Raw genomic sequence first — 12,738 nt, forward strand, 5'->3', positions numbered from 1 at the left:
TGTCCTGTAAATTATATATTCTGCATATTTAAAAGAAATAATAAATGACTATTCTATTTATTCTGTTGTGCTTATCTGGAAAAAGATGACTCGCGGCGCGATCGTAGTTTGCCTTTTTCTCTGCAAAGCCGTTTCCGCTGGAAAAACAAACAAAATCGGGACTCAAACAGCCATTTTTAAACGAGTTTGTACAAATACTACAACCGCTCTGACTGACAGCTTGCTTTCTAAAGCGCGGTCCTGGCGGGGAAACGTCAAACTTCCCTGGGTGGTGTTTGGGGACGCTCAAGTTTGTCCTGTAACCGCACGTTGCAGTTAAACCTGGAAAATATTGACTCTTCACGGTGCGGCTTTGTGTGTCCATCATGTGTGTGTGTGTGTGTGTGTGTGTGTGTGTGTCGGCGGTGGAAAACCCCTTCCCGGCTCTTGCCTGAATGGGCACGCTGTCCTGTGACAGCCAGATTCCCAGCTGCTGAGGCGAGCTCCGGAGGGCCGCTGACACCGGCGGGGACGGCGGCTCCGGTTACATCTAAACGCTCGGCGGCCGCCCGCGGACGAGCATGTGACTGAAAAGGCGTCTGCTTTCGGTCGCTCTGAGGTACAGCTTTGACTCAGACGGGCCGACGCTGGTGTTTGGTGAATCAGTCACGGGGTTGATGCGGTAACACCGGGAAGCTGGACATCCCCTCTTTCAGAAAGGAAGTAACGCAGCGGCGTCACAGACTTAGATGAAGCTGAACAATTATGAGTGTGTGTGTGTGGTGGTGTTTTTTTTTTTTTAGTGATCATAGAGTGAGATTATGTGATTAAAAAGAAGAAGAAGCGATTCTGAGAAGAGCTCCAGATAGAAATACACTTCAGGGATTTTGTCAGCTGGGGATGGGGGTGACCTGCGAGTCGATTGCAATTCATTCATTCATTCATTCTGCAGCGATTACGGGGTTGCTGGAGGCTCTCAGCTGTCACTGGACACAAAGAGAGGGTCCATCATAGCAACCGTTCACCCTCTCATTCATAAAGACTCGTAACAGACATTTAACATTTCACCCTTTTCATTCACAGAGACAATCAACCTTCTCATTCTAATGACGTAAAGAGACCTGTAATAATTCACGTTTTCATTCATAGACATGCAACCATTCACTCTCTCATTCACATGTCAAAGAGTCATACAGTAATTCTTCATTTATAGAACCGTACAGCCATTCAAACGTCATAAAGAATGATAAAATAATTCACCCTTTCATTCAAAGAGACATGCAACCATTCACCCTCTCATTAATAGAAATGCAACATTCACTGTTTCATCCACACCTCATATAGTCGTACAATAATTCACCCTTTCATTCAGAAAGACGTGCAACCATTCGCACATCATAAAGAGACATACAATGATTCATCCTCTCATTTACGGAGACATGCAACCATTCACCCTCTCATTCTCATGTCAGAGTCATACAGTAATTTCCTCATTTATAGAACCATACAGCCATTCAAAAGTCATAAAGAATCATAAAATAATTCACCCTGTCATTCGTAAAGACATGCAACAATTCACCCTCTCATTAACACACCATAAAGAGACGTACAATAATTCATCCTCTCATTTACAGAAATGCAACATTCACGGTTTCATCCACACCTCATAGAGTCGTACACTAATTCAACCTTTCATTCAGAAAGACATACAACCATTCGCACACCATAAAGAGACGTACAATAATTCATCCTGTCATTTATGGAGACATACAACCATTCACCCTCTCATTCATACGGCATAAAGAGTCATACAATAATTCATCCTCTCATTTATATGCATAAAACCTTTCACCATTTCATTCACACACTATATAGAGATACAATAATTCACCCTCTCACCCATGAGACACACAATCATCAATGACATGCAGTCATTCACCCTTTCATTCACAAGTATGGACACTTCAGGGTCTCCACTGAACCTCTTGCATGGAGGAGGAACCCGGAGAAGAACATGGAGCCTCCATGCAGAAAGGTGGGACCTTCTTGCTGTGAGGTTGGACCCGTGGGGGGGGTGGAAGGGGGCGGGGCATCCAAAGGAGCGACAAAAGGAACGACTTTGGAATCAAAACATCAAGAAGCTTTTCATCTCAGCAACATTAAAGAAGCCGACGTCCATCAAAGCCGTCCGTTGCCGATGGAAGCGTCACTTCCGGCGAACTTCACAGCAGAACAAAGACGAGGCCGTCGGGTCAAAGATTCGAGGGAAGATCGAAAGATTCGACAGAAGACTGGCTCGGCGAGGAGGGCATGATGTCCCCGGAGAAGAAAGGGTCGGAGAGGAGGACGGCGGACAAGAGCAGGAGGAGAAACAGGAACCACAAGCAGACCAGGAAGATCCGAGACAAGTGTTTCAGGCAGAGTCTGGAGAAGGAAAGGCAGGAGGTGGAGGAGATGTTTGAACGGGTGGAGGACAAGGAGGAGAGGAACGGCTCCAAGGTGGAGAAGGAGATGTTCGAGCCGGTGGAGGACAAGGAGGAGAGGAACGGCTCCAAGGTGGAGGAGGTGGAGATGTTTGAGGAGGAGAGGAACGGCTGCCGGGCGGAAGACGAGGAGAAGCCCGTGGAGGTGGAGATGTTTGAACGGGTGGTGGACGGAGAAGAACGTGAGCAGCAGGAGGAGAAAGAAAGAGAGGAGACGGAGAGGAGGAGGAGGAAGAAGGAACGCTACAGGAAGATCCGCGACGAGTGGCTGAGAAAAGAGAAGGAGTCGGAGGAGGTGGGAAGGGAGGAGCACGGAGAAGAACGAGAAGAAGCGGAGAAGGAAAGAAAGGAACCGGAGGGCGGAAGGAGGAGAGGCCAGTATCGAAAGATCAGCGACGAGTGGATGAGGAAAGAGAGGGAGAGCCGAGGAAGGAAAGAAAGGATGGAGGAGGAGGAGGAGGAGAAGATGGAGAGCAGGAGGAGGAAGGAGTGGTACCGAAAGATCAGCGATAAGTGGTTGAGGAAAGAAAGGATGGAGAAAGAGGAGAAGGAGGAGGAGGAGCCGCGAGAAGCTGAGATGATGGAGGGAGAGAACGGAGGTCTGGAAGGGAAGGAGAGAAGAAGGCGAGATGATGGAGGAGGGGAGAAAGAAGGGAGGATGCAGAAGGGAGGAGAAGATCGGAGAGGAGGAGGAGAGGAGGAACGAGGGAAGCAGAAAACGGAGAGCAGGAGGAGGAAGGAGTGGTACAAGAAGATCACCAACAAGTGGTTGAGGAAGGATGGAGAGAACGGAGGGAAGGAGAGTGGAGAAAGACTGGAGGAGGAGAAGAAAAGAGAGAGGGAGGAGGGAGGAGAACATGAAGAGATGGAGGGATTTGAGAAGAAGGAGCAGGGAAGAGAAGAACAGGAGGGAGGAGGATGTGGGCGCGAGAAGGCGGAGGAGGTGCGAGAACATCAGGAGGAGGAAAGACAGGATGGAGATGGAGAGATGGGTGAAGAGGAGGAGGAGGGAGGAGAAGAACTAGATGAGGAGAGAAGAAAAAGGGGTGAACAGGAAGAAAAGGGAGGAGGGGAGAAGGAGGAGAAGGACCATGAAGATCTGGAGAAAGAAGCTCAGGAGAAGAAGGAGGAGAAAGAGGAGGTGGGAAGACACCCATGTGAGAAGATCGAGACTGAAAGGAAGAAGCAGGAGGAAGAACTTCTGGAGGAGGAGAAGGAAGGAGGAGGAGACCAGCGAGAGGAGGAGGGAACGGTAGGTCTGGAGGAGACCGAGAAGTTTGAGGAGGAGAACGGAAGATCTGAGCTGGAGAAAGAAGGGAACTGTGGGGAGATGGATGGAGAGCTGGAGAAGGAGGAGAAGAAAAGACAGCAGGAGAAGTTTGGGGATGGAAAGGAAGAAAGTGAGGAGATGGAGAACATGGAGGAGGAGGACAGGGAGGAGGAGAAGAAGAGGGAGAAAAAGGAGGACATGGAGAAGGAGGACATGAAGAAGAATGAGGACATGGAGAAGGAGGAGGACATGAAGGAGGAGGAGGACATGGAGAAGGAGGAGAACATGAAGGAGGAGGAGGACATGGAGAAGGAGGAGGACATGGAGAAGGAGATGGAGAAGGACATGGAGAAGGAGGAGGACATGAAGGAGAAGGAGGAGGACTTGAAGAACAAGGACATGCAGAAGAAGGAGGACATGGAGGAGGAGGACATGGAGAAGAAGGAGGAGATGGAGAAGAAGGACATGGAGAAGGAGGACATGGAGAAGGAGGACATGGAGGAGGAGGAGGAGGAGATGGAGAAGGAGGACATGGAGAAGGAGGAGGAGATGGAGGAGGACATGGAGAAGGAGGAGGACATTGAGGAGGAGGAGGACATGAAGAAGGAGGAGGACATGGAGAAGAACGAGGACATGGAGAGGAAGCACATGGAGAAGGAGGAGGACATTGAGGAGGAGGACATTGACAAGGAGGAGGACATGGAGAAGAACGAGGACATGGAGAAGAACAAGGACATGGAGAAGAACAAGGACATGGAGAAGAAGGACATTGAGAAGAAGGAGGGCATGGAGGAGGAGGACATTGACAAGGAGGAGGACATGGAAAAGAAGGAGGACATTGAGAAGGAGGAGGACATGGAGGAGGAGGAGAAGGACATACCTACTCAAGAGGAGGAGAGAGTGGACCAGGAAAAGAATGAAAGATGTGAAGCCACAGAAGATCAACATCAGCATGGTGAGAAGGACGGACCTGAAGAGGAGGAGAAAGAAAAATGGGAGCAGGAAGAGAGGGAGCAAAACCAGCAGAGCGAAGAAAGACTGGAGCAAGAGATGATAGAAGGACTTGAGGAGAAAGACGGAGTGGACCAGGAGGAACCAGGTGGACGGGAGGAGGTTCAGAACTCGGCGCAGGACCAGGAGAAGTTACTCGGGGTGGTGAGCGACAAGAAGGTTCGCTCCACGGACAAGATCATGAACGTGGACGGACGCAGGAAGAAGAAACACTGGTGGGCGATGTTCCTCAAGCAGGGGATCCTGGAAGGGAAGGACACATTTGAAGATATGGAGAAGGACAAACCCAAGGAGGAGGAGATAGGTAGACTCCAGGAGAGGAAGGAAAGGCGCGAGCAGGAGAAGAGAGAAAAACGAAAGCAGAAGAAAGAAAGACGTCGGCAGGAGAAGGAGAAACGTGACCGGGAGAAGGAAAAACACGAGCCCAAGAAGGAGAGGCGTGAGCAGATGAAGCGAGAACATCATCTGCGCAGAAGGAGACAAATGTTCAGGGCGTTGAAGTTTGACATGGAGGGACTCCTGGAGGAGGAGGAACATTCTTGTCTGCTGGAGACCACGGAGGCCAGGAGGAGCCTCGGGGTCGGCATCGTGGACAAGACCCTCAAAGTGGACCGACGGGGGAGCGTCCAGAAGAAGAAGATGTCTTGGTGGAAAAAGGCAAGAGAGGGGAAGGAGAGGCAGGTGCGCGAGGATCGTGGAAGATGCGGACAGAAGGAGGAGCAACAGGAGAAGGAACCTCCACGCCAGAAGGAGGTCAAGGAAAAACCGGAGGTGGAGGAAGAGAAAGCGAGCCGTGGTCCAGAGGAGGAGCAAAGGTCTCAGACCATGGAGGCCCTGAAGAGAGTGCAGCAGGAGAGGATTCGCTGGCAGCAGGAGCAGTCTCGCCTCCTGGACTCCCTGGGTGCCATCAGGAGGAGCCTCAAGGAGACCAAGGCGGCCGCCAGTCGAGTGACGATGGAGCTGGAAGAGCGGGAGGCCGTCAAGAAGAAGAGCAAATCTTGGAGGAAGAAGATCCACAAATTGTTTGGATAAAAAAAATAGCAACCCTGTCATGTGATCTCATTCACAATAAAATGTTTTCCGTCGTTTGGCCTTGTTTTATGTGTTTGCACTTTTCTCAAAAATTCAAGATGAAGGCCAGGTACCATCAGATGGTGGTGGGTACGAAGGCTCTGGTGGCAACCAAGACAGAAAGGTCAAAGGCGGCGCAGAGGACCACACGGTAGAAGCTGAGAAAGGAAGAATTGCGATCGCCTCTACGTGGTCAGGAGGAGCTTCCAGGGAGACGGGTTGAGGAGTGCTTGGTATGTCTTCTGGAAGGAAGTGACACTTGGTGGAGGAATGAGGAAGTGCAGGTGTAAATAGGAAGTGGAGAAAGAGAAAAAGGAAGTGGAACAGGGGATGAAGGGAGTAGACTGGAGTACAGGAAGATGCCGAGTAAGGTGAAGGTAGAGGTGGCAAAGGCCAAACAAAGGGCGTATAATGACTTGTATGCTCGTTTGGACGGAAATGGCTCTGAGCTGTCGATACGACCAGGGAGAAGAGTTCTCCGTCCACATGCTGCCATGTAGTTAAATCCTCTTGCAGACTACCGCCGTCTGCTTCTCTGCATCTGCTGTCCTTTTGTTTTCTGAAAAGGAACTCTGAATTCTGCACTGCCCCTTCGGGGATCCACTGGTCAACAACCATGGCAGCTTAAAGTGAAAATGGGAAGTAAGTGGACAGTGACGTCCGAACAAATGTACCTACAGATTGCCGACAGCAGGATCAGGTAATTAAAGCTAGAGAGGGAAGGGTACTGACGGGGGCCAGAAGTCTGATGGAAAAATGGAAAGTGAACTTTGAGGTGGAGATGAATAAGGGAAATGAGAGAGTGGAAGAGGTGGCCGCAGACGTTTGACAACCGAGGGTCAACAGGCAAGAGCAATGGAGAGTGTGGAGAAGAGGTGGAGAAATGTGTCGTGGAGGAAGCCGGGATGAAGATGTGGAGGTTCCTCTTTGGGAATGAGGAGGATGGACAGGATCAGGGATGAGTCCGTCAGAGGGACAGCACGTTAGATGGTCTGGAGGTAAAAGACTGAGATGGTCCGGAGATGGACAAAGGAGGGATGGTGAGGATCTGGGTGGAAGGTTAGATGGACACCGTGAAGGGAAAGACCCAAAGCAGAAGAAGATCCTGGACTCAAAACCCAATGAGAGCCGATTGAAATTAAAAATGTTGAAGTTGAAGAAGCCAAAGGGGGGAAATTACAACAATCGGCGGTCAAAAGGCTCTTGATTTCATAACCGGTTTCATGAGGAATCAACAATCCTCAGCCGGTATTTCCAACTTCCACAATAAAAAGCATCAGAGTAGCTTCGTAAGACAACAAGTCCAGTGGACTCGCCGTCTATGGTGCGTTCAAGGACAGCTCAGAATGGGCGACACTTTCACACTAGAAGCATCCTGTGATGACGAGACGCAACCATTCATTCACAAGTATGGACACTTTAGGTGGGCAAACTACGGCCCGCGGGCCACATCCGGCCCGTTGGTCTTTAAAATCCGGCCCACCGAAGATTGGTGCGGAATTCATACTTGATGTGAATGATTGGATCAATGAATGCGGGAGCTAAAAACAGGAGATTATTTCATTTTTGGAGCTACTTGAGTATTTTCCTGAGCTGAATAACACAGATTGGCTTGGCGATTTAGGCTTTGCTGTGGACATACTGACAAATAAATGAGCTGGACGTGAAGCTACAAGGGAAAATTCGTGCATGATATGCAAGCAAATGTCAGAACCTTCAAAACCAAGCTGGTTTTTATATTCCAAGCAATTTTCAGACGAGTCTAATATGTTAACAAATGCGTTTTTTTTTTAAAATATGTATCATATCTTTTGCTGACCCGGCCCGTCTGAGCCAAAAAGTTTGCCAAACTCCTGCTTTAGGATCTCACTAATGTAAACACATGTGATGTCATAGATACACAACATTAACCCTCTCATTCACGGGTCGCAAAAATCCACAACTGTACACGGCTAATAGAGAACCATTCACCCTCGTATGGAACCGATCTTTCATTCATTCATTAATCAGATATACAATCATTGCATTGCATGTGTTTGGACTGTTGGAGGAACCTGAAGAACCCTGAGGAACCCCACTCAGAAAGGTTGGAGTCCAACCTTCTAGCTGTGAGGAGGAAGCGCTAACCGCCGCACCGCCAGATGTTTTAATAAAAACATTTCCTGTTTGCCCCGCCGCGGTTTTCGAGGTTCTTTCCGATGGCGTCCAGGAGCAGGTCGGTGGGCCGAGGGAAGGAGCCGCTGTTCTATTTTCAAAGAAATAACGGGATCTGAATCGTAGGTGGACCTTCTCTGGCGGGAGGGTGGTCTTTCTACACAGGTGGCGACAACAAGAGCCGGATTTGGGGGGAGGGTTTCGAAGCAGGGGTACGACAGAGGAAGGACGTCGTGGGACGGAAACAGAAGATCTTCTGAGGTGACCCTACTTTTCTAAGGGGGCGCCGAGGATAAAGACACATCTTCACTTTCCAGGGCGGGGAAGGAACTTCAGAAGAAGAAGAAAAAAAACAAAAACGGGCGTAAAAACCTGCCGCTGTCTCAGGGGGATTCTCCCTTTCCGACACACACCTACCCTTTTATCTCCACTATGAGTGAATGAACCTCCTGACACACACACTCAGCCCACTGAGAGTGGAAAAAGAAAGTGGGTCGCGAGTCCCCCCAACACACACACACACACACACACACCTAGAGGGGACTTCTGCGTTGAGAAGTCAGCAGACAGCGGCAGATCCACGCCGCCGTCGCAGATACCTGTCACTCCGGCTTCAACCCCCCAGCAGCTCTGCGAGGACGCGCAACCGGATTAGAGGCTGAATCTCCGGCTGGGAGGGAATTTCCCCGCCGCCGAGGAGGGAATTCCCAAAAAAAAAAAAAAAAAAAATTGGGGCCGGGAATTTTAATTTAAAATGGGCGGTTTGGATTGGAGAGGCAAGAAGGAACACCTTATACACGTTTATTTTTTGTACGGCCGGTTGGAATGGAAAATATCAGGGGTACGAAGAGATAGAAGAACATCAGCCAGAAGGAAAGAAAAGGTGTACAAGACATGTATGGTCCATACATGTATGGACTAGAAACTGTTCCAATGACCAAAAGACAGCAGGCAGAACTAGAGGTTGCAGAGATGAAGATGTTGAGGTTCTCTTTGGGAGTGACCAGGATGGAGAGGATCAGGAATGAGTCCGTCAGAGGAACAACATGTGTTAGATGTTTTGGAGAGAAGCCTGACTGAGATGGTTGGGTCATGTTCAGAGGAGGGGTAGTGAATATTTTTGGGGGACGGATGCTGGAACTGGAGGTCTAGGCCAGGGGTTTCATCCTTACTCATCCTCCTCTGAGTGGCTTGGGAAAATAAATTCTAAATATTTAATTGAAGCGTATTTTATTTGTGTTAGTTCCTTTTTTTTAATTTTAGTTCTAAGTTGGAAGATTATTGTAATCTTGAAATATTAAGATAAATTATATTTATTATTTTTTGCCGTTCAAATTTAAATACTTTGGACTCACGGAAGCCGGTATACCCGCCAGCCGGTATAGTCTGATTTGCAGATGCTGTGCGCAGAAGTCCCATTAACCAGGTAAAATAATTATAATTAATATCTTAAAATAATAAGATATTTTCCAAATACTTAATTTTTTATTGTTTTCTGACACAGTGATTTTTTCACAATTTATTTCTAAAATTCAGCTCAAGGCTACGCTACACGCTCTGAAAGCCCAAAGCTCAAAATTTTCAAAATGTGTTCATTCCATAAATAAAATTTAATTTTCTCTGTAGCACTTTGTGGATTTCATAAGCAAAACACTACACACTTGTTTATACAAAGTGTAAAGGTAATAAAAAGCAATGTATGCAGTGGTACCTTTATTTTAGACGTCAAAAAATTATTTGCGGCTCCCAGTGTTTTCTCTTCCATGGAAACCGGGTCCAAATGGCTCTGAAGGTGTTAAAGGTTGCCAACCCCTGGTCTAGAGGACGACCAAAGAGAAGACTGATGGACAAAGTGAGACAGGGTATGAAGGTAGTTGGTGTGAGAGAGGAGGATCCAGAGAATAGGGTGAGATGGAGAAGGTGGATTGGCTGTGGAGACCCCAGAAGGGAAAAGCCCAAAGGAAAAGAAGAATTTGTCACAGGGGTGCAGGACATGTATGACTAAGGCAAAGGTATGACTGAGTTGGTTTGGACATGAACACTTCTCTGTTCATGTCTAAACCATGGTGAAGATCTGGGTAGAAGGTTGTTGAAGGTGGAGCTGCCAGACAGGAGGCCTAGAGGAAGACCAAATAGGAGATTTACGGACGTCATGAGAGAGGATATGAAGTTAGTTGGCGTGACAGAGGAGGATCCAGAGAATAGGGTTAGATGGAAAAGGTAGAATCACTCTGGCAACCCCCGAAGGGAAAAGCCCAAAGGAAAAGAAGAATTTGTCACAGGGGTGCAGGACATGTATGACTAAGATGGTTTGGACATGAGCACTCCTGCTCATGTCTAAACCATGGTGAAGATCTGGGTAGAAGATTGTTGAAGGTGGAGCTGCCAGACAGGAGGCCTAGAGGAAGACCAAATAGGAGATTTACGGACGTCATGAGAGAGGATATGAAGTTAGTTGGCGTGACAGAGGAAGATCCAGAGAATAGGGTTAGATTGAAAAGGTAGAATCACTCTGGCAACCCCCGAAGGGAAAAGCCCAAAGGAAAAGAAGAATTTGTCACAGGGGTGCAGGACATGTATGACTAAGATGGTTTGGACATGAGCACTCCTGCTCATGTCTAAACCATGGTGAAGATCTGGGTAGAAGGTTGTTGAAGGTGGAGCTGCCAGACAGGAGGCCTAGAGGAAGACCAAATAGGAGATTTACGGACGTCATGAGAGAGGATATGAAGTTAGTTGGCGTGACAGAGGAGGATCCAGAGAATAGGGTTAGATGGAAAAGGTAGAATCACTCTGGCAACCCCCGAAGGGAAAAGCCCAAAGAAAAAGAAGAATTTGTCACAGGGGTGCAGGACATGTATGACTGAGGCAAAGGTATGACTGAGTTGGTTTGGACATGAACACTCCTGCTCATGTCTAAACCATGGTGAAGATCTGGGTAGAAGGTTGTTGAAGGTGGAGCTGCCAGACAGGAGGCCTAGAGGAAAACCAAATAGGAGTTTTACGGACGTCATGAGAGAGGATATGAAGTTAGTTGGCGTGACAGAGGAGGATCCAGAGAATAGGGTTAGATGGAAAAGGTAGAATCACTCTGGCAACTCCCGAAGGGAAAAGCCCAAAGGAAAAGAAGAATTTGTCACAGGGGTGCAGGACATGTATGACTAAGTTGGTTTGGACATGAACACTCCTGCTCATGTCTAAACCATGGTGAAGATCTGGGTAGAAGGTTGTTGAAGGTGGAGCTGCCAGACAGGAGGCCTAGAGGAAGACCAAAAAGGAGATTTACGGACGTCATGAGAGAGGATATGAAGTTAGTTGGCGTGACAGAGGAGGATCCAGAGAATAGGGTTAGATGGAAAATGTGGAATCACTCTGGCGACCCCCGAAGGGAAAAGCCCAAAGGAGAAGAAGAAGATATACATATATTGATATCAATTCATTAATTAGTTAAGTATACCAGTTATCCTGCACTCAGGATTTGTAAGGGTGCCGCATCCTTTCCCAGCTTTGATTGGCCGAGACCTGTCAATCACAGGAACGTAAATACACTCACCCTCTCATTCACAAGACATACAGCCATTCACGCACTCATTCGCATTTTGCAGACTTCCTTTTCACCCTCTCATTCACAAATCACATGGAGACATACGACCTTTCACCCTTACGGCCATTCACCCGCTCATCATATAGATAAAACAACCATTCACTCCAGAAAATGGAGACGCCACATATATGTAAATAAAGAGCACATGGGATTTTAAAGGAACTATCTTGCCAAAGTTGGGTCTCTCGTGGCGATAAGTGTGTTTTCCGGGAGCCGAAACTTGCAAGGCTGACCTTCAAACCGTCATCGCTGTTGGGTTTTTTGCCGCGGGGAAAATATTTGAATACATTCTACCGACATAGCGATGACACACCGGTGGGCAACGGCCAGACGCGTGGAAGCGCGGCGCCGATGCTGCATTCAGATGAAGGCCCACGTCCTCCTCACCTGACATTTACCGGCGTCCGACCTGCCCGCATTTGCATACGCTTTGTGAGCGACGCCTCCAAAAAAACGACCTAATTCAGAGCAGAAGTAAAATGAGTCACATTTGCGAGTGGTAGCTGTCAATCAACACTGTGATTGACAGCTACTACTCCCATCCGAATCTACAATAAAGTATACAAACACTACACATCCAACTAACATCATGGATTTAAATGAACAAAAAAAAAAAAAAAAGATGAATATTAGTTTATGTAGCGGGACCGCCGGCAGTCATTACGTGACACGTGAAGCTCATCTGTATCTCTTTCACATCACGTCAGCTTCTCTGACGAGAAGCCAAGACGGATTCTTTTCTCCAAGCGTCTCGGTGAACACATGAACGGGTCGAGAGCAGACGCAAGCCTCGGGATCGGCATGAGTCAATTTGCTCGAGCGTCCGAGAACTCCGATGACTGTGGCGGTTTCCCATAACGAGGTCGCCACCCAGCCCCGCCCCCGCCACGGCGTGCCCGAACCCTGCTGAAATTCCATTGACTGCTCAGCGCCGGTTAATTCGGAGCGGCCTAGAGGTGGGGGGGCCCGCGAGAAGGCTGAACTTTAAGATAGGGGTTTCACACACACACACACACACACAGGCTTCGAAAGGAAATTGTTTTACAAAAAAAAAAAAAAAAAAAATACATGGTTTTTCTTCAAAGAGGAGACGGTTTCACTATAAATCGTGAAGCGCTCGAAAGACTTCTGCTTTCAGAATGTCTGTGGCACTTTTACATTATTAC

This window comes from Fistularia commersonii, chromosome 12, assembly GCF_037954325.1.
Source record: "Fistularia commersonii isolate RoL2024-O1a breed Wild chromosome 12, RoL_Fcom_v1.0, whole genome shotgun sequence".
Classification (NCBI taxonomy): domain Eukaryota; kingdom Metazoa; phylum Chordata; class Actinopteri; order Syngnathiformes; family Fistulariidae; genus Fistularia; species Fistularia commersonii.